Here is a 23103-nt window from a genome sequence, read left to right as displayed (position 1 = left end):
AGCAACAGAAGAGCTACCCTAGTGACCTGACAACACAGGAGGGAACTCTTAATCAAACACGAAACAACAAATGACTTAACTGTGGAATCTCTGTTTTCCTTATCTTACTCAATTAATCTGTAGAACCCAATCATCTCCTTGTAATCCATCACAGCCTTTTGCATTCACATTTTTTTTTTTTTTTTAATTTCAAGTTACTCGACATTCTAGGCTTCTCACTGGTTTTGTTCAGTCACTGAGTCATGTCCTATTCCTTACAACCCCAAGGACTGCAGCATGCCAGGCTTTCCTGTCCTTCACAATCTCCCAGAGTTTGCTCAAACTCATGTCCGTTGTGTTGGTGATGCCATCCAACCATCTCATCCTGTCACCACTTCTCCTCTTGCCCTCACTCTTTCCAAGCACCAGGGTCTTTTCTAATGAGCTGGCTCTTTGCACCAAGTGGCCAAAATATTGGAGCTTCTTCTTCAGACCTCAGTCCTTCCAATGAATATTCAGGGTTGATTTCCTTTTGGACTGGCTGGTTTGATCTCCTTAAAGTCCAAGGGAATCTCAAGAGTCTTCTCCAGCACCACAATTGGAAAGCAGCAATTCTTCAGTAGTCAGCCTTCATTGTGGTCCAACTCTCAGATCCACACATGACTACTGGAAAAACCATAACTTTGACTATGTAGACCTTTGTTTGACCTTAAGCAAACACTTATCAGGCAAATACATCTTTTTGGAGATGGATTGGATATTAGATGAGTGGACTCCTGCTTCCCTTTCACTCATCCTTCTTTGGAGATGGAGATAACTTCCACTGGGAATGCCTCAAAATTCTTGAGTGCGGGGCAATGGAACAGCAGCTGAAAAATTCATGCTTCTCACAGACTAGAGGAAAAAAAATCCTTCTAGGTGAAAGTTAATTTAATATGCATTATTTCTTCCAAACATTTTTCATTTCTTGATTTACTTAAAACAGACTCCCCTCTTCCCCCACCACAGGGCTAACACTGTCAGGAGGCATGCTTTATTGGAGAGGAACACAGTTCAGGAGCAGGGTGCCTGGGAGGCAGAGCCTGGCTTGATTACCCTGGCTCCCAACTCTTTAGACTTTGTTTCTCCTCGTTGTGGTGCTTGTCTTGCTTCCCAAAACATTTTTGTTCCAATGATAAATTCTGTTAAGTGGCTTAAGATGTCTATGAATTTTAACATAAAAATCGTTTTCCTTTAACTAGATAATTTAAAAAATTTCATTTGTCTAATTCAGCCTCCATTCAGTATAGAAATTTTTAAATTCAAATTTTCATATTCATGTATTTTATTAGCAGCAATTGGTTTCCTTGAGATAAACCCAGTTCATGACAAGCATCTCAGGCTATAAGAAAACTGGCTACACTGTGTTAAAATGTTTCATCTCTACTCAGGTAAGGTATCAAAAACAAGTGATTTCTCATGATGAAAATTATATATAGGAACTGTTATAGCTTTGTTCCCAAATTCCAAAGCTCCATTCTATGAGTCATTTATACCAGCCTGCAAAATGTTCCATATAACATCTCTTTTCTGCCATAGACACTTAGGCAGAATTGGATCTGTTGGGTCATATGGTCCAAGCAGCAGAACAGCTTTGTTGGCAGATGGACTTTTTGCAGAAACTTATTCTTAGACTCACTCAAAACTGGCAGTTTTTCAGGATACTCAGTAAATGGGCGAGAATAATACAGCAAAGTGAGATATATATGGCATTGCAAATCTAAAGAGACCCATACACTACTAAAACTTTTCTTTATAATAGAGGAACAGGATACAGCAGCTTATATTTCATCTTGGAAGGGAGATTTCAACATACCCATGAGGTGGACCCCTCAGAAATGTAACCAATGTGGCAAGGTCCCTGAATTTTGTGGGATGCATTTCCCATACTTTAGAATACATGTCTTACCAAAGTCTCTAGAGCAGCTGTTACTTTCTGTTCACCAGACGCAAAATTATTATAAGTATAATGGATAAACATGATTATCATTTTGAATTGAGAGATGTTTCAAGTCTTTACAGACTAATCTATGACAGAAAGCTTACTAGTCGGTGTAACCCAGATCTAGAACAGTACAGTTGTATATCTGACTCTGCCTGCTGAAAGTAAACTACTTATTCTGTTCTTTACTCAAAACTTTAGAGGGGAAAAAAAAAAAAACACTTTCCACATCTATCATTGACTATCAGTTGACAGGGGATATAATAGTTTGTTCCAGCAATGAAACTACATCTAGATTCAGTTCAGTTCAGTCATTCAGTCATGTCCAACTCTTTGCAAACCCATGGACTACAGCACACTAGGCTTCTCTGTCCATCTAGATTAGCAGATACAGTTGGAATCACTGCATGATTATATTTTCAACAATCTCATTTCATAATAGTAATTTACGCCTGTCCTCTGTATAAGCAAAATAGTTAAGTGGAGTGAACTGTGGTAAGAATCGACTTCAGCATCTTCGGAGCTTGATAGTGGCATTAATCTCCAAAATTCCTCATGGGATATGATGTTGTTTCTGGTCTTATATTTCATATATAAAAGAAGATCTGGGGGATTCCATTTGGCTTTCCCTTTTATAACAATGCCCTTTCCATGGATGAGAGAACCAGGTCACTTACTGATAATGTTAGCCAATTATGTATTTTTGAATTCAGAAACTGGCCATAGGATGGGTTTTAGGCACCTATTGGGTCTACTATGAAATGGACATACTCCAGTGATTACTGACCTTCATAAGCCTCTATTCTGACTAGCACTTCACAATGCCATTTTAATTACTAGGAGTAAGTGAGAGTTCGGAGTCAGTGTCAAATATCTTTGAAAACTCTGATGGGTTCACCTTCACCAGATCAGAGTAACCACAGTAAATATTTGCAGATCTTTAGGAGAAAGCTGGGAGAAATATTAACAACATCCACGTTTGGCCATATAGCTAGGTCTTTCCTCAAGAGGACTCAGTCTCCTCTTCATTAAAATAATTCTGGTTACCGTAATTTTGTTGAGTCTCCTCTGTAGCTGTATTGTGCTTTAACACATTACATGTAACACACTTGCAGATTTTTACCTTTACAAAGTTAATAGACTACTCATCTATTTTTGTTCTAGGTATATGATGATGAACTATTCAAAATCAAAACCTTTGCAGCATAGACTATTGTGATTCCTGCTTCAGCTCTGCCCTTCATTAGAGTTACTATTATTCTTTTTACTCCAGGGATTAAGTGCCTCTGTTTGGAATGCCATTATCCCCATTGAATTCTGGAAGCCTAGTTACATTACAGTAGTTCCTGCATATATTTCTGGCATATAGGAAGTAATCACAAAGGAATTCATTGAGAACATAGAGGACTCCACATGAATATATTTCTTCCAGACTTAATGAAGGAAGTGTATCCTGGTCTACCTGAGGGGTACTTTTGAAGATAAATAATCATGACATAATAAATCCATTCTACCATTTTGATCTCACTAAAAGGTTATATCCCTCAATAATATGACCAAGAGTTTATAGCATTTAGTTAAATTAAATGTAAGCACTTTTTGGTCCCAGATTTTAGTCAACTGCAAAGCAAAATGCTAAAGCTATTTCTATTTTCTTGATTTAAAATACAGAATCCAGAATCTTTGCTAAGTGAGACCTTATTAATCTACTTAGTTTGAGTCAAATTTATATTTCTTCTACCTTAATTGAACAACTTTAGGATTGTTTCTCACTTGTTTACTTAGATTTTTAAATATAAAATATTAAAATCACACTTGAAAAAATTTTGATATGTATAATATATGTATTTTTTATGTTACACTTTGTACATTGCCTTCTAGGCCTTGTTGGAACTTGAGTCTGGTTATAGATCTACGAGTATTAATAATGGTTGGAGATAGGTTGGGAATTAGCAGTTTCTTCTTGCAAGGAAACTGTCTCTTGGGGAGGAAATTATAGTTTCTTTAATCAAGAGGAAACTAACCTCCTCAGACAGAAGTTTAAGAGATAATTCTAAAAGAAAGGAAGTTTATGAGAGTTTAAATGTCTAACTTTCCAATCATATTTGGAATCTTTCCATATGCCTCCCTCTTAATATTTAGAGCCCCAGTCCTTCCCAGTCAAAGCTCTAAATATTTTATCATAACAATTCTTGCAAACTTGGGAATTCAATTTACATTGTGATTCAGCCACCTGTAACTTTATAATTTAGGTATGATTTTCATAAATATAAGCATTATAGCTGTATAAGATGATGTTTTTTTATACGGTAGTCATAGAAGTTTTCAGTTCCCTTATAGGAGATGTGGGCAGGAAAATTAGTACTGTGAACTCATCATTTTTTTTTTTTTTTTTGCTCCAAGTTTTAGAGCCCAATTATGAATCCATAGAAATGAAGAAACAAAAACAAAAACAAAAACTTCTTAGTGTAAAAAAATAGTCTGCTACATAGTTCTGTATTCCAAATTTCTTGCCAAGTACTTCATTTAGCTAAGCTATAATTATGCAGGGAAGAATTTTGGAAAAAGACAGTGTCAGTCGAGCTGAATTGGCACAGTAAAAATCCACTATGCAGTGGTCCATCTAGAAATAATATTTAATTGAAGATATTTTGGGGGGATAAGGGTAGGGGCTTCAAGATTTTTTTATTTGTTACCATGAGTAAAGAATTATTTAAGATTTTAATTTCTTCTTGTGTCAATTTTTGTAGGCTGTGTTTTTCCAGAAATTAACAAAAAATAATCTTAAATTGATTTACTGACCTAGGGCATTGGCTCTTAAATGGGGGAGGGGAGGCAGTAGCTAATTTTCTCCCAAGGGTGTATTTGGTGGTGTGTGGGAACATTTTTGTTTGTCATAACAGGATTTTTCCTATTGACATTTAGCACCTAGAAACCAGGATGATACTAACTTTCCTGCACTGTGGAAGACATCCTTCCCATCAACCAAACCTTATTTGATCCAAAGTGGTATAGTGCCAAGGTTGAGAAACCTCAGTCTAAAGTGTTTTGTGATATATATCACAAAATTTTAAATCTACTGCATACTTTGTATGTTATCTTTTTCTATGTTACCTCTGTGGCTTTCTTATTTTACTTAAATCTTGGTCTGAAAATTTTTGATTTCTTAGAAATATTATAAAAACATCTCTGACTTTGAGTTTACAGAAAAACTCAATATAATATGCACAGTTTTTAATGGTGCTATTGATCTAGGGAGTAGATTCAGAGAATTATGTCACTTGAATCTCTACGGAAATTAATTTCATCTTGCTCTAAAAGGATTTTGTTTGTGTCAGAAGCAAATCTGACATGAATTGTAGGATATCTATGAAGGTAGATAAAGGCTAGAAGGCTAGGAACTTACTAAATCATTAGAACAGACTGTATGAGGTTTTTTTGTCTTTTTTACTCATAAATATAGGTATGTGTGGTGGTGATTCTGTTACTTGCTTTAATTTTAGGATCCATTTGGTAACATTTAAGGCAGAGAGGAAACATACAGCTCTCATCCAACTATATCAGTGATATCATCTTCCACAAAGAACCTTGTTATTTGATCCAGTTCAGATGCCTATGCACTAGGAAGGAAGGTGGGGCTTGGGAAAGTATGCCAAAAGACGATTACAATATAAGGTAGGAAAGAGAATGTATTAATTTATAGTTTTCTACTATGAAAGCAATGGAAAAAAATCTTTACTACTGGGGAGATGCATTTTAAACCGGGCCTTGACATTTATTTCATGGTTGGAGACAGCCAGGAAGAACAGAGCAGTGTGAAGAACAGATAATGAAAATGTATGAAAACATCTGAGTATTCTCTTCATGGTAGATTTCACAGATTCAAACTTCCAGTAATTTTTTTCTTCCTTCTTTTAAGTGGAGTTATAGTAAGTTTATTTTTTATTATTATTTTTTTACAATCAGTTTATTTATTTTTTTTCATTTATTTTTATTAGTTGGAGGCTAATTACAATATTGTAGTGGTTTTTGCCATACATTGACATGCAGTAAGTTTAATGCACACGTATTTAGCAGTAAAACTGTTTAGATAGTGATATAACAGACAGATATCTACATTTTAACTTATGAGCTTACATCTTAATTTTAGTTAGAGCTCTGATGAAACTCTCTAACTGTATTCACTGTTGTCCTTTCTAACTAGCATGAATTGGTGTTAGTGTTAGTATATGCCCTGAATATTCTTTGGAAAGACTGATGCTGAAACTCCAATACTTTGACCACCTGAAGTGAAGAGCTGACTCTGAAAAAGACCTCGATGCTGGGAAAGATTAAAGGCAAAAGGAGAAGACGATGGCAGAGGATGAGATAGATAGCATCACTGCTTCAGTCAACTTGAATCTGAGAAAACTCCAAGAGAGAGTGAAGGACAGGAAAACCTGGAGTGCTGCTGTCCATGGGGTTGCAAAGAGTTGAATACCAGTCAGGACTGAACGACATCAACAAGTGAATGGGAGTGACAGAAAACCTTTCAAGAACCTATAGACAAGTCCTTCCTTCTTCCTTTCCCATACCTACCATTCCTTCCTTTCTTTCTTTCTCTCTTCACAATTTATTATGAGCAGGTAACAAAAAACATGATAGGAAAAATGTAGCTTCTATCTTGGGAAACGTTTTCAAATCTCTTGGTTCAGCATTGAGATTACTTGCCATCATTTGCAGCTAAGCTCCAGTGTTCACTTCCACATTGTTATTCTGTTTACACACTGACTCTCAAGTGGTTTCTCAAATTCGTTTTTCTATTTTCTTAATTAGGTTTATGTCATTTTGAACAATTTACTATGTGTTATTTATCTCTGGGGGAATCTTAGGAAAAAAATTGTATTTAATGCTTCATTTTTTTTTTTAAATGATCTGGAAAGCAACTCTGCACTTAGACATTTTTTGTTTTATTTAGAAATATTTTTGGAGCATGGATTAGATGTTAGGGATTCTTCACAATTACTTTGACAATAATTAGATACCATTAATAAAGTGACATAATTTATTTAGAAATTCAATATCACCACCCAGGAATAGGATGACCAACCAAGGACACCATCGAAGACAGGAAAAACATAATTAAGTAAACCCCATTTATACAGCATCCTTGAAGAATTTTGGCCTGTGAAATCTATAAAGACCCACTAAAGTAATATGTCTATATGCAACTTTTTTCCCTCCAGAATTCTTTCTTCATTTTTTAGAATGATATTTTTGTATTTTTAATATATGTATTAGATCACATGATTTTTCTTTTCAAAAACTGCAGTGAATTCTCACTGGAATTAGAACTTTTTTTAGAAATCTCAAGGAGATTAAAATTTAAACACATCTTCCAAGGCCCGATGCAACCTGATCTGACCTGTTTTACTTCTCTGTTCTCACGTCATTTCCCCTTTTCCCATGGTCATTGTTCAATATTATTCCACTGTAAGCATATGTTTTCTCTCTCCTTCTGATGGAATAGTCTGCCACCAGACCTTCCTAAGACTGACTCCTTCATTCGTATATCTGCTTCACTTTTCTAGCAGGAACAGGTCGTTTTTTGTTTTTTTAATTGTGGTAAAGACATTCAACATGAAATCTACCTGCTTAATAAATTTTTAAGTGCACAATATAGTATTGCTAACTATAGGAGATGTGTTGTACAACAGATCTCTACAACTAATTCATTTTGCATAAACTATTCAGGCTTACAAAAGGAGGAAATTCTGCCATATGTGACAGCATGAATGAACCTGGAGGACCTTATGGTAATGAAATAAGCTGGTCACAGAAGGACAAATACTGCATGATTCCGCTTATGTAAGGTACCTAAAATAGTCAGACTCAGAAGCAGAGAGTAGAACTGTGGTTGCTAAAGTCCAGGGGAAGTGGGAAATAGAGAACTGTTGTTCAACAAGTTTTTCTTAACTGTTAAACTCCTGCTCCTTTATCACTCTCTGGAATATGTGATAGTTTATGTCTTTATTTCTTAGCATTTATGCATAGCTAATATAAAATTTAAAAATGTTTTTGAGATCCAGATATTTGAGAATTTGTCTTTTGTAATTGTTGTTCTAAGTAGAATTTGTATCTGATTTTTTAAGGTATAAAGCCTAATCAATTTATAATAAAACTGATAATCCCCTACTCACTATTCCCAGCAAGTAGCCCAGTTTCCTAGAGGAAATGCTTTTAACAGTTTCTGCTTTTACTTCTTCCTTCTTCGAGTGGTTACTCAAAGAATCTTCTGCACATGTGAAGATCTGATAGCACTAAAATGAGCTATGATTTTTGAGAAACTTGGTGAGGAAGATAACTAATTTTTTAAAATATGAAAAGAAAGGAAAATATTGTATTAGGTATTTGTTATGCATTTTTCCTTACCAACTCAAAACAAATTATTTATAATGCTTTTTTCAAATATAAAGGAATATTTGATATGATATAACAAATATTCAAGCAAGTGATTAAATATTATCAGACTTTATCTCTAATATCCATGTAAATCATGTTATGCGTCAAGAAAAGTAGCACTTAGGTGGAGATAAATTGAATTTAAAGAGATAAATCCAATCAACAAAGCAGTCTTGTAATAGATTGAAATGTCAAAACCTAATATGATACATGAAGGAGACTAGTTTTGCAAATATAACAATATTATCTCCTTCTAAAGTGTTTAGGAATTTTCAAAATTTTATTCCAGCAGCTAGTTTAATGCCTTATAGATGATTAAGAAAAAATAAATGAAAAACTAAGCACCCTATATTTAAAAATGTTGCAAACAATGTCATTATAAATATAGCATATTAATATCAAATGAGATGAACCATAGTATTGATAAAATAAAATGTAACTCAAGAATATGTATATTCATAGGCAGCTTTCATTCTTTATTTTTAAAGAGAAGAGCATTTATTTTTATTATTTCTGTTACAAATTTGTGAGTAAATTGTGGGACACTATAGTTGGAATTTAAGTGTCTCAGTCAGTAGTTTTGGGCTTCCCCAGTGACTCAGATGATAAAGGATGTGCCTACCAGTGCAAGAGATGCAGGAGATGCAAAAGACGCAGGTACAATCCCTGGGTCAGAAAGATCCCCTTGAATAAGAAATGTCAACCTTCTCCAGTATTTTGGCCTGGACAATTCTTTAGACAGAGGAACCTGACAGACTATGGTGCGTGGGATTATAAAGAGTCAGACAAGACTGAACATGCGTGGTACGGTAAGTGTTAATCACTAATTTAATATACTTTAATGTTAAAAGAGCATGATACATTTGGGAATCAGAAGTAAAATACTAAATCTTGCTTAAAGGCTCAATTCAGTGAAGTTTCAAACTATAGACTTTTCTTTAGCTTAGAAGAATGGAACTTGTATTAATATAACAAATATGCATATGACTTTACTCATAATTATTGTTTACAAACATAAATAATGACACAATAGAAATTTAACTTAATTTTATTTCAATAAAGATTATTGGTTATTTCCAGTAGCATGATTCATGTTTCAAATTAGAATAAATTTGAGCTCTTTACCTGTTGAGCTCTTTAACTTTAACAGCTTAAGAATATGTAAATGAAACATATTCATATTTATTTCAAAATATCATTTCAGATTCGTAATGAAAGAATAAAAAAGATAAGTCAAATTCCAAATTTTCCACGTTACACAAGACAGTTTTCAAAGGAGAGGTTTTTAGTTTCCATAGATTATATTTTAGCAGGAATTCCAGCTCTAATTTTAGATTTATTTATGTACTTACTAATTTATTATTCAGAAATAATTGTTAGATATATCCTGTTATCCGGTTAAATTTCCTAAATGCCTACTTTTTGTCAATCACTCTTGTAAATAATGAAACCATTGTCGTTCAATTTCTAAGTCATGTCTGACTGTTTTGCTACCCCATGGACTATAGCCCACCAGGCTCCCCTGTCCCTGGGATTTCCCAGGCAAGAACACTGGAATAGGTTGACATTTCCTTCTCCAGCGAATCTTCCCAACACAGGGATAGAACCTGTGTCTCCAGTATTGCAGGTGAATTCCTTGCCACTGAGCCACCTGGGAAGCCAAATTAATGAAACTACAGTGTTTAAAAAGCCTAAAAAAGAAAAATCCTGCTTTCATTGAGATCACAATTCTGGGAAACAATAAAAAATACAATTTGAAAGGTAATTAAATGCAAATCATAACAATTGCCTAGCAGAAGTTAAACACCTATTATAAATATCCAGTTATTAAAAAATAAGCAAATTTCCATTAGAGAAAGTTCTTATGTTTCCCCATTTTTGAGTTTTTAAAATTCTTTCTATGTTTTAAAATTCACTTCATGACAATTAAGGCTAAGCCTATGAAAGTACAATTATATGTCAATAAAGTTATCATATCATGATTTTTTTAATATACAAAGGTGCAACTATGTTTGTTGATCAAATTTAGCTTACATGTGTTTAGTTATATTTTTAGAAGGGAAGATCAAGAAATTTATGTGTTATATGTACAAAAGAGAATGAAAGGGAGAGAGGGAGCTGAGAGAAAGATTGATTTAAAAGGGCTAGGGTATAAAAACTCCCAACAGTATGCAGGTCTGATATCTATCACCCAAGGATGTTGACAGATGCTTGTACCCTGTTCATGCCACTTTAATAGGCTTCACTACATTGAACTAATGAATAATGTATAAAGTAAATATAAGTGTGTAACGAAAAGTATAAAGAATTTCCAGATTTGACTTGTTCCTGATATTCTTGAAGATAAATGAGATAGATGTAATACAACTGGGGAGAAAATTGTGAAATACATTTTTAAAAATAAGCCCGCTTAAGAAAATAATACAACTAAATCCATGCAGCATAACTTTTTGCAAAAGTCCTTTCATATAGGTAACAAGAATACATATTTAAGTAACTAATGATGTTCTCATATTTTAAGTTATAAAAAAGTCAATGTTACATTTAATATAGTTTTAGTTGATTTTATATTTATTTTTATATATAATAATTTTGTTTACTTTATGTTTACTGTTTATAATTAAATTCAATAAAAATATTTTCATAATTTAATTTTTGGCTTTCTGGAAATAAAAAATATATATATAAATAAAATTAATTCAATTATTTCTAGGCAGATAGATGGGGAAACAGTGGAAACAGTGGCTGACTCTATTTTTCTGGGCTCCAAAATCACTGCAGATGGTGATTGCAGCCATGAAATTAAAAGACGCTTACTTCTTGGAAGGAAAGTATGACCAACCTAGACAGCATATTTAAAAGCAGAGACATTACTTTGTCAACAAAGATCCATCAGGTCAAGGCTATGGTTTTTCCAGTGGTCATGTATGGATGTGAGAGTTGGACTGTGGATAAAGCTGAGTGCTTAAAAAATGAATGCTTTTGAACTGTGGTGCTGGAGAAGACTCTTGAGAGTCCCTTGGACTGCAAGGAGATCCAACGAGTCCATCCTAAAGGAGATCAGTCCTGGGTGTTCATTGGAAGGACTGATGTTGAAGCTGAAACTCCAATACTTTGGCCACCTGATGCAAAGAGCTGACTCATTTGAAAAGACCCTGATGCTGGGAAAGATTGAGGGCAGGAGGAGAAGGAGATGACAGAGAATGAGATGGTTGGATGGCATCACCGACTTGATGGACATGGGTTTGGGTGGGCCCCAGGAGTTGGTGATGGACAGGGAGGCCTGGCGTGCTGCAGTTCATGGGGTCGCAAAGAGTCAGGCATGACTGAGAGGCTGAAATGAACTGAATGTCTTAAACAAAGTTCTAATAATATACAGTGTTTTAATTTCCATGTCTTAGATATTTTTTTTTTTCCTTCAGTGCAAAACACCAATTTTTGCCTTGCAATAAATATTTAGTATTTGCTTCATATTCAGATAATAAGATATAAACACATGAAAAATAAGAAATATATTAGTAGTTGACCATAATTTTAAATGAATAATGTGTTTTATTTGATATTGAAATCATGTCAAAATTATGAATATTACTATTATTATTTTAGTATTTTATCAGTATCAATATCTTTGAGAAACTTTAATTTGGTTAAAAGAAGACTTTGTTAAAGTTGATACTTAAGTACTCAGCACAATTTCACTATTATGCAACAGTAAAAGTCATTAATACTTTCCATTTGATTTTTTTCTTAATGTCTCTGTAAGTAAGTGTTAGTTGCTCAGTCGTGTCCAGCTCTTTGTGAGCCCACCAGGCTACTCGGTCCATGGGATTCTCCAGGCAAGAATACTGGGGTGGGTTGCCATTTCCTACTCCTTGGGATCTTCCCGACCCAGGGATCGAATTCAGGTCTCCTGCATCGAAGGGAGATTCTTTACCATCTGAGCTACCAGGGAAGCCCGTAACATCTCTATCACCCCATTTGAAATAACACTGTATTTCTTCTTTTTACATTCAGTATTTGTCATCATTAGATTATGATTTTTTTGCTTAACTGCGTATTTGGTAGTAAATTCTTTTAATTTCAGAATACCTTTCAATGTCGTTAAGTCAAGTACTCCAAAAAAAATTTAGATTAGTAAATTTCATTAGCCTCCCTCTGTATGATTTATAGTCCTTCCTCTTGAATAATGTAGTTTGAAACAGTATGTAAGGGCCTTCACATTGAAGGTGCCTTTCTTCTCCTGATACATATAAAGTATCATTTATTCCTTCTATGAATATTAAAACACTAGCTTAAATTATAAAAAAATTTCAGGGGTTATCGTTAGTATTTCAAGAACAAATTTAATACCTTTCATGGTAGATGATCACAATAAGTGAGACAGTAACTAAAGAATTCAAATTAAAAAAAAATGTGGGCTACATCCAATCTGTGACTTTTGACCCTAAATCAATTCTTTTGCTCAGCATGGTAAGAGCCAGTTCACAGGCTTATGTTAGAAAATTGATATATAAGATGATCTTTTAAAATTCCATAAAAATTTTGAGAAAATTTAGCAACAGTATCTATCTTCTTATTCCCATAAAGCTTAGCTTTTGGAAGCACAATCTAAACAATTTCAAGTCTTGTTATCACTTCCTATTCACTGTAATGCTGAACATGACTTTTGACCTCTGTGACTTTCAATTTCCCCGTTTTAAAATTTATAACAATTATTCTTGAGTTTCTTTGATATTACATAAAGAAGGAAAAAAATGAAATGTAGGAAACAATACATGTGTTTATTATGAGTTTCTAAAAGGATGTACTGGCAGGTTCTCATTATTTGGAAGAGTTCCTTCCATAAAGACTGACGCTTTGTAAAAAGACAGATCCATTAGTGAGGAAGTATTAGCCAAAGCATCTTAATGACTAATTAGATGGCAAATTTTGCATCCAAGTCCACCATGTGCTTTTTAAATGTCCACATCAAAGTTTGTCTGTTTGTAATTTTAATATTACTTTTATTAAGTAAGGAATCTCACAATAGAATAAAGCTCTCTGAGAAGACTCTATTAATGACTGATACTTTTCAAAAGGTGAAACAGACGTGTGAAAATAAATGCTATGTCTGAAGAGACAGGCTGTTTTCTGATAATGAACTTGACTTGCTTTAACTGTGCATTTCTCTTTGAACATAACTTTGAAATGGCATAACTATGTAAAGTTCTAGATCATTTGGCTATTCTTTAGTGTTCAAATATCACAGTGAAAATATTTGATTATTTTCTTGTTTTTTTTTTAATATACGTAAGTCTACTCTGCCAGTATTTATATAGCAAGTTCTCTAGGATACTACACTTGATACTATTTCTATTATATAATTTATCTTCAAATTGATCATTAAGAACAAGCTGAACCTGTTTTATGTCAATGCTTGTTGCTGTTGTTAGTCGGTTAAGTCGTGTCTGACTTTTGGACTCTTGTGACTCCATTGACTATAGCCCATTAGGCCCTCTGTCCATGGAATTTCTTAGGTAAAAATACTGGAGCAGGTTGCCATTTCATTCTCCAGGAGATCTTCCTGACCCAGGGGTTGAACCCACGTCTCCTGCATTGACAGGTGGGTTCTTTACCACTGAGCCACCTGGGAAGCCAATGTGAATGGTTAGGGACAAGAATAAGGATTTATTGTTTTGATAATGAACTATTTCTTCGTTTTGAATATTCCATTTCTCAGGGGAAAAAATGAATTTGTTTACAGGAGCAGTTGAATGAGATACATTTTCCACATTTGTAAGTATTTACTTGCTTTATTAAAATTAAGGGTCAAAATACGTATTGTAAATTGAATGAAGTGAATTAAATCTAAAAACATGATGATGTTTCCATGTGTATTCTCCTATGTAACAACCACCCAGAAGATACAGAACTGTTTCAGCACACCATGGAGGCAGTTTGTTGCCTTTTTTCAGTCAAAACTAGCCCCTGGAGTTAACTGCTATTCAGGATTCTCTCCTCATCAGTTAGATTAGATTATCCTGTAAAGTGAAAGTCGCTCAGCTGTGTCCAACTCTTTGCGACTGAAATTCTGAATTTTGAATTTCTGAAATTCTGAAGTTCTGAAATTCAGAATTTCTGACCTGAAATTCTCCAGGCCAGAATACTGGAGTGGGTAGCCTTTCCCTTCTCCAGGGGATCTTCCGAATCCAAGGATTGAACCCAGGTTTCTCTCTCTGCAGGCCGATTATTTACCAGCTGAGCCACAAGGGAAGCCCAAGAATACTGGAGGGGATAGCCTATCCCTTCCCCAGGGATCTTCTGGACCTGGGAATCAAGTCAAGATCTCCTGCATTCCAGATTGTTTTTATGATCTAAATATAAGTCCTACAAAATAAACACATAGTATAATTTCTTCCACTATTTCTTTGGTGTTTTCATTTTATTCATGAGTCTTTTGACAGAGGAAAAAATCTATTATGAAGCCAGTTTTTAATTTTGTTTTGTTTTATGACTAGTTCTTCAGTGTTTTTGACTCCTGTATTAGAGATCTTTATCTACTGCATGTGTGCATGTTTAGTTTCTCAGTTGTGTCTGACTCTCTGTGACTTTATGAACTGTAGCCCATGAGGCTCCACGCTCCATGGGATTCTCCAGGCAAGAATATTGGAGTGGGTTGCTATTTCCTTCTCCATGGTATTTTCCTGACCCAACGATCAAATCCATGTCTCCTATGTGTCCTTCATTTGTAGGTGACCATTCTTTACCACTGAGTCACCTGAGAAGCCCTTACCTATAGCAATGCCATACAGATATCCATCTGTGTTTTCTCATAGATACTTTAGATTTTTTTCACAGTTATCCCTATGAACCAAGTTTTGTCGGTTTCATTGAATGGTATAAAATAGTTATCAACTTTTATTTTTTTAACCATTATAGAGATAAAGTTATATGACTTGACATCTTTTATTAATTTAATGCTTTAACATAATTTTCCCTGTTTAAATTTTGATATAAATCAAGTGTCCAAATATATGGAGAGCCTGTTACACAGAGTGAAGTCAGAAAGAGGAAGATAAATATTGTATATTAACATATACTTATGGAATCTTGAAAAATGATCCTGATGAATCTGTTTGTAAGAAGCAGAGAGAGCAGACTTGTGGACATCGCAGGGGAAGGAGAGGGTGGGACAAATTGAGAGAGTAACATTGAAATATTTACACTATTGTGTGTAAAATAGGTATCTAGAGGGAAGCTGCTGGATAAACGCAGAGAGTTCAACCTGGTGCTCTGTGACAACCTAGAAAGGAGGGAGGCTCAAGATGGAAGGGATATATGTATACTCAGGGCTGAGTCCTGCTATAGTACAGCAGAAACCAACGCACCATTGTAAAGTAAATATACCCCAGTCAGATATAATTTTTTTTTTACATGAATAAAGCACACACTTTATTCACTGATTTGTGAGGACAACGGTGAGGCTGGACAGTGGTGGGGAGAGGCACGTGCTGATTTCAGCAGGAGCGTGGAGCAGGCCAGCATCACAAGCATAGCATCTCGGGCCCAGGGCCAACCCCGCCTCTGTGCGTTGGCACATGGCACTCGGGACACCCACACACTTTCATGGCGGACACGGTTCATCTTTTAAACAGCGGTTCTTCCAAACATTTGCTTTCATATTTCTGGAAGGGGAGAGGTGGCAGGAAGAATAGCGTGCCTTCCAACGCTTCCAAAAAAAGAAAGAAAGAAATCCATTAAACCCAACTTCAAAATGAAAGAACTGCCAAAGTTTCGATGCAGGGTTGTCGAAAACTCACAGAAACGACGCACGTTTATTATTGGATGGGTCTGTACAGAACACCCCAAAAGAGCACCAATCCAGTGGACACTTGTCTTGTCTTCCGAAATATTAATTTAAAAAATAACCAAAAGAATAAATTTTGGTACTATTGATATTGTTTGTCTATTATTATGCCAGTACTTCATGATACTAATAGCTAGATTTTTCAGTAATTCATTAAATCTGGGGTGTATGTCCTCCAGTTTTATTCTTCCTCAGGAATATATTGACCATTGTAGAGTGCATTTTAACTAAGTTTTAGAAATGCCTTCTCACTTTCTACAAAATGTTTGAAAATCTTAAATATTTTCATTGAGAAAATTTCTGTGGTGTATACTACCAATCTGTGTTATTTTCTTATTGTAGCCCCAGCATAAAGAGGAGAGGAAAGACTTTCCTTCTACCCTCGTAGGTTCAATAGTTGTTGAAATAAATTAATGAGAGGCAGACCAATAAGACAAAAGATACATGTTTATTAATTTTTAGTACCACATGCACAAGGGAATTGCAGAAGGTGACTGAAAAAAGCAGAGACATGGAAGAGCTTACATACTATCTTAGTAAGGAAGTGGGTATGCTAGTGGTAAAGAACCAGCCTGCCAATGCAGGAGATGTAAGAGGCACAGGTTTGATCCCTGGGTTGGGACGATTTCCCTGGAGGAGGGCATGGCAACCCACCCCGGCATTCTCGCCTGGAGAATCCCATTGACGGAGGAACCTGGTGGGTTACAGTCCGTAGGGTCGCACAGAGTCGGACAAGACTGAAGCAATGCATTATACAAGGGAGCAGGAGGGGAGATGGAGGCAACTCAAGAGACAGTATATCACTTTTAGGAAAGACAAATGGGCCTTTAGAAGATGGGAGATATAATAGCTTGTGACAAAGTTTGTCTGGATGTGTGTTCAACTTCTGGTCCCCTCTTCTGTGATGAGTCAATCTTTCCTGTTAATGAAACTCTTGGAAAGGGTATTTGTGATATTTTGCTTCCTATAGAGAATTTGTCTTTGGACCAATAAGAGGAATTGAGAGAAAGGTTTTCCCTGTATTTGCTGGTTTTTTTTTTCAAGTATCTTCAGCTAAAAATCATCAATAAACTAAAGCAGCAAGTTTTGAGGTGGCATATCATGAACTCTTGCCAGACTAATGCATGTAACTATGTGTATTTTTTCCATCTCTTATATATAAAATTTCTTCTAAATTCATATGCCATTTTTTTTTCATGAAGACTTCACTGAGTGTAGTCTCTCCTATTAAAGTTAACCTTGCCTTCCTCTTTCCTTTACGTGAAGTATTTTAAATTTTACTTGAGAGAATTATTATTGGGTCTGAAATGACTGTCTCAGCTCTTTCACTTTTAAACATACAGTTGAGTGTGAATTATCAATTATAGGAAGGGAAACATGCCTGTTATAATTAAATTAGGAAAAACATAATAATCTGATCCTCACCAAATGCATATGAATACATTTGTGGAATATTTTAGAGGTGCATGCCTACTCAGTTGTTCAGTCATATCTGATTCTTTGAGACCCCATGAACTGTCGCCTGCCAGCCTCTTCTGTCTGTGGGATCTCCCAGGTAAGAATATTGGAGTGGGTTGCCATTTCCTTCCCCCGGGGATCTTCCTGACCCAAGAATCAAACTCAGGTCTCCTGCACTGGATGGTGGGTTCTTTACCACTGTACCATTTGGGGAGCCATTTTAAAGATAAGTAGAGTTATATGCAAACAGAACTCTGTCATTTTAATGAGTTCTCTATGCATTGTTTATCGTTGCATTAAAAAATTTTTTTAAATTTATTTTATTTTATAAACTCAAAACTTATCCTATTAAACATTTTATAACCACTATCAAAACATGACAGATAGAAAAATAAGCCTGCTGTGAGGCTTATTTTAAACAACTTAAAAAAAAAATTTCCTTTGACAACTCATGCTCAAGAGGCTTACCCCAGGGTCAAGCCTAATGCTTTTATTTCATTTTTTAGGACTAGATACATGTACATGCTTTAGTACATTTTGTGTTACACTGAGGTGATATGTCATCCAGGGATTATTAGTGATTAGGAGCAATATTAGGTCAACATAAAGTTGATGTTTCACTTCAGAATGGCATGGCACACCTAAAATGCATCTATCAAAGTTTGCCAGATGTTCTATTTTAAAATGACAGAATCTTGGGTTTTGCTGCATACTTTTACAAGCACTGAAAAAAGTTGTAAACTAGTTTAAAATCTCCCTTGATGCCAGATCTATTCATTTCTTACATAATCTAAAATGTGAGAGCAAAATGTTACTAGGGCTTCACAAGATATCAGAGGGCAAGTGATATATACCATCCTACTTTCAACACTTAAAAATAAATTCATTGACTTGTCCTTGGTAAGGTTGAACAGTTGTGATAGAGCAATAGATAGAAAGAGCCTAGAGCTCCTACCCTTCACAGTGACCGGATTCTATCATTAAAAAAAGAGCATGTGTGAAAAATGTGCTGCTCAGCACAAGTTTGTAAATGGATTTGTTAAGTATCACGGGTGAGCCTGGTACAGATGCAGATTAATAGGCCCGTGCTAAGTTAGTTGATCCTGAAGAAATAAAAGGATATGGAAAAAAATTCTTTACCTGACCAAAAAGAACTGTAGTGAAGATGAAAAGTCTGAAGTCAGGGCAAACAAGATATCATCAAAAAGGACATGTAGTAAATAGTGTTTGTAAGAAAAGATCAAGGCGCTAAGGTGGAGATCAAAACCAAATTCCCCCTCTCCCTCCAAACATACAAACACAGACACAAAATATATATATCAAAATCAATTAAAGTGAAGGAGGAAAATTTAGAACAGGGCAAAGTTTTGAAAAACTCTTTTATTTAGGAAAGTGACCATATCACATGATAGAATTTGAATGAAGTAAACAAAATGAAGCACCATGATTTAAAAAAGAAAAAGACTCACTTGTAACTAACTTAGTAAAGAAGGAAGCTGATGAAAGTGTGTTTTCATATATCACACATGAACACAACACCATCAAAAAAGATTAACAATAATAAAACGGTCTGTAAAATTTCCCCAGAAAAAAGTTACATTATGCTAATAAAACAATTTTTAAAAAAATCCTAACTATTTACAAAAAATGTAACTATCATTCATCCTATATGCCTATTTTGCAGTAGCAAATGGCGTTCCCTGTCAATACAGACTTCCATAATTTCAAAAAAAAAAAAAAAAGGAAAAGAAAATGTGGTAAACCATTCACTATCTCTTAATCCTCAGCCTGTAAATAACACAAGTCATTCCCACTCTCATTCAATTATGTGAATCATGTTATAGCTGTGTGTAAGATTCAACAGAGAAACCATATAATACTCCTATGAGGACTGGTACCACAGAGAGGGTAATGAAGATGAATGAGCACTAATATATTCTACCATGCTACAGGCAAAGATAAATGATGAGCACGTATCATTGGGTTTAGAGATTCATAGACCAAAATCAGTTGTAAAAATAAGAAATAACCTAACACTTTAGGTAGTCTAAATAAGGGCACATGAATTTATTGTTGTTATTTTTGTTGATAATCAAACTACACTTATTGTCATTAAAGACAATTTTTTCTGATATTACATTTTTGATAAGAGAGTATTTTTTACATTTATATAAAACAGTTTCTATATAATTACATCTTTTTCTATAACAAAGGGTCACATATAGTGCTTACTCAAAATGCAAAAATAATTGATATGTTTTTCAAATTAACCAAAAGGAACAATACTTAAATGTAGCTGAAATTAAATGACTTTCTGGTTATTTTTCATTTTAAACATTCTATAAGGAATGTTTTGCAATCTGACTCCTAATTCCCTGTCAAATATTATCTTTTAAGTAATGGTAATAACAATAGCTATTGACAAAGCAGAACACATTCTCCCAATTCAAATACAATCAAATCAAACAAAGCACCACCTGCTGTGTAAAACAAAGGCAAGTGGAAAGTTCTCTGAATCACCTATTTTAGCATTTGAAATCATATTAGTTTAACAGTAGCTTAATTTCGTCTGTCTATCTGCATTAGGCAGCGTTTTCCAAGTTTATCATCATCTGTATTTCTATACATTTTTTTCTTTGCAGTTGAAGAAGTGTATTCAAAATTATTTTCGAGAAATGTTTCAAGTTTTAAAAGATATAAAGCTAGGCCATACAGAAACAGCTCTTTTTTCAGCTTACTTCCTAGTGAATCGATACATAAGCCCACTCAAGGAATTTGAGTCAACATGCTATGGCCCATAAATTTCAGCTAAGCACTCAAATTTAAGCAGCACCGTAGTGAACTCTGGACTGATCTCAAAAAATGAAAGTGAAAGCAGCTCAGTCGTGTCCAGTTGTTTGTGACCCCATGGAGTATACAGTCCATGGAATTCTCCAGGCCAGAATACTGGAGTGGGTGGCCTTTCCCTTCTCCAGGGGATCTTCCCAACCCAGGGATGGAACCCAGGTCTCCTGCATTGCAAGTGGATTCTTTACCAGCTGAGCCAATGTTGACCAAAAAAGCTGCACAATGTGAGATCTGAGAATTAAGTTTTATTTGGGGCAAAATGAGCACTGCAGTCCAGGAGACAGCACCTCAGATAGCTCTAAGAGACGGCTCAAAGGAGGCAGTGAAGGAAGGTCAATATATAAAATTTTGGTGAAGGAGGAGCTCAATGCAATCAAGTGCTTATTTTACAAAAGGATTTCTGCTAGGAACTTATATCACCATGAAGGAATTTACTAATTTTTCTGTATCTGAAGAGATGCAAGGACTGGGATCATTTCCGCCCTGAATTCCCCTTAGAGTAGCAGTACAGGGTTCAGTCTCTACAGAGGCAAATGGCAAATGCCCTTGTTGGTGTTCATGTGTGTGTTAGTCGCTCAGTCGTGCCCGACTCTTTGCGACCCCATGGACTGCAGCCCACCAGGCTCCTCTGTCCATGAGATTTTCCAGGCAAGGATACTGGAGTGGGTTGCCATTTCCTTCTCCAGGGGATCTTCCCAACCCAGGGGTCAAACCCGGGTCCCCTGCACTGCAGGCAGATTCCTTACCGAGTGAGCTACAAGGGAAGTTGCTACCAAATGCTCTTGTCAAGTGCCAATTTGTAGTTGACATGAGAAAATGATAGTTTTCAAACTTCTTCCTTTCCACTCATTACTGGTGGTTAGTTCTTATCAGGAAAGTCAAGTAGAGATTTCTGGAGTTATTTACATAATTATGTTTCTTCATCTGTGGAAATTATTTAAGGGACAACAAGTCCTATGCCTAATTGTTGGGGTCCTTTAATGGACCGGAACCTTGTGGTGCGGAGTCGACGATAAGAAAGTGAAAGAGAGAAAGAGAGAGAGAGAGAGACAAAAAGACCCGGGGACCTAAGCTCTGATGGAGCAAAGGTGCTTTAATGATTTTTCTATGAGTATATATAGGCTGCAGTACAAGAAACTTCTTTCGGGAATGATAGAGATCAGAAAACCAAATGTACAGCAACTGTTACCACAAGGTCAGGAGACAATCCATATCTCAAGAAAGGGGAAGGAGATTAAGCTGTTTCGTCCTAAGGAGAATGTTTACTAAAGGAGACTCATGCTTGCCTCACACAACGACCTCAGTCCCTGGGAGCAGCGTGCTGTTCCGCTTGAAGAGGGACAAAGGACTCATGAGAGACAGCACGTAGGAATCCTCCTGTCAAACATTCCCTGACACCTAATGATTAATCCCACTGGATTATGTCCACCTCCACTCTTGGCGAATCATTAGTCAGCATCTGCACTGTGATCTTTCAGAAAATTACTGAACTGTTTCCAGAAAACTGCAAGTTGTAATTCATATGTAAATTCCTAGGACCAAAATCAATAGAAATCATACAGTCTCTTAGGACACACCTCTTCCACTTCCAAGGTGGCACAGTGGTAACAAATCTTTCTGTCAATGCTGGAGACCCAAAAGACATGAGTTCAATCCCTGGGTCGGGAAGATCCCTGAGTAGGAAATGGCAACCCATTCCAGTATTCTTGCCTGAAAAATTCCATGGACAGAGAAGCCTGGTGGGCTGCTGTCCATGGTGTCACAGAGAGTCAGAAACAGACATGCCTAAACACACATTTCCTCTCTTCTCTTCCACTTTAGATTTTCCTGACTTGGGCACATTAATTAACATTTCTTGACTTACCAAATCCTAAACTTTTAAGATGGTGAGTTTGACAAAAATGTTCAGAAGTATCATACCCTTAGTCACTCCAATTCTTGCTTCTTGTAGATTCTGATTAAAAGTATCCAATGGTGATAGATTGAATATATTGCCAGGTTGCATCATGGACAATAAATGCTCTTTTGCTACTTAATATAGATGCAGGGCATCCTATTCAGTCTTCCTGGATTGTGGTCCCTAGAGGTATGCAGTGCATGAAACCTGCATGGATATGCACAGCAGCCTTGGGAATGACTGATTCAGGGGGAAAAATCATTTAATCTCCACTGATTCCCAAATGACATTCTGAGTGGTGAAATTACACAGACAAAGTAGAGTTACTCACTGCCGGTGATGTGGTCCAAGGCCAGCACACGTGGCAGATACTCTGACACAGTCATTGTGCAGAGTCAGGGTAGGAAGCAACCAACTCTGTTTTTTGTACCTGAGCTAGAGTTTGAAGGTTAATTTATCATTATTCCTGCAGAAAAGGCAGGTGAGCAATTTTGAGCAGAAGAAACAGAGTGGTAAATTCCATGGCACATTGGGGAAACTGTCACAGATAATGTGGCTATGACTTAGGTAAAGCTTTTGGAAGAAATGAGATAATTGTTAATACTTCCCATAAATACAACCTGAAATATATTCAAATTTCAAATTAACAATTAC

This window comes from Cervus elaphus, chromosome 25 (assembly GCF_910594005.1).
Source record: "Cervus elaphus chromosome 25, mCerEla1.1, whole genome shotgun sequence".
In the NCBI taxonomy this organism is placed as follows: domain Eukaryota; kingdom Metazoa; phylum Chordata; class Mammalia; order Artiodactyla; family Cervidae; genus Cervus; species Cervus elaphus.
This window is presented reverse-complemented; position numbering follows the sequence as displayed.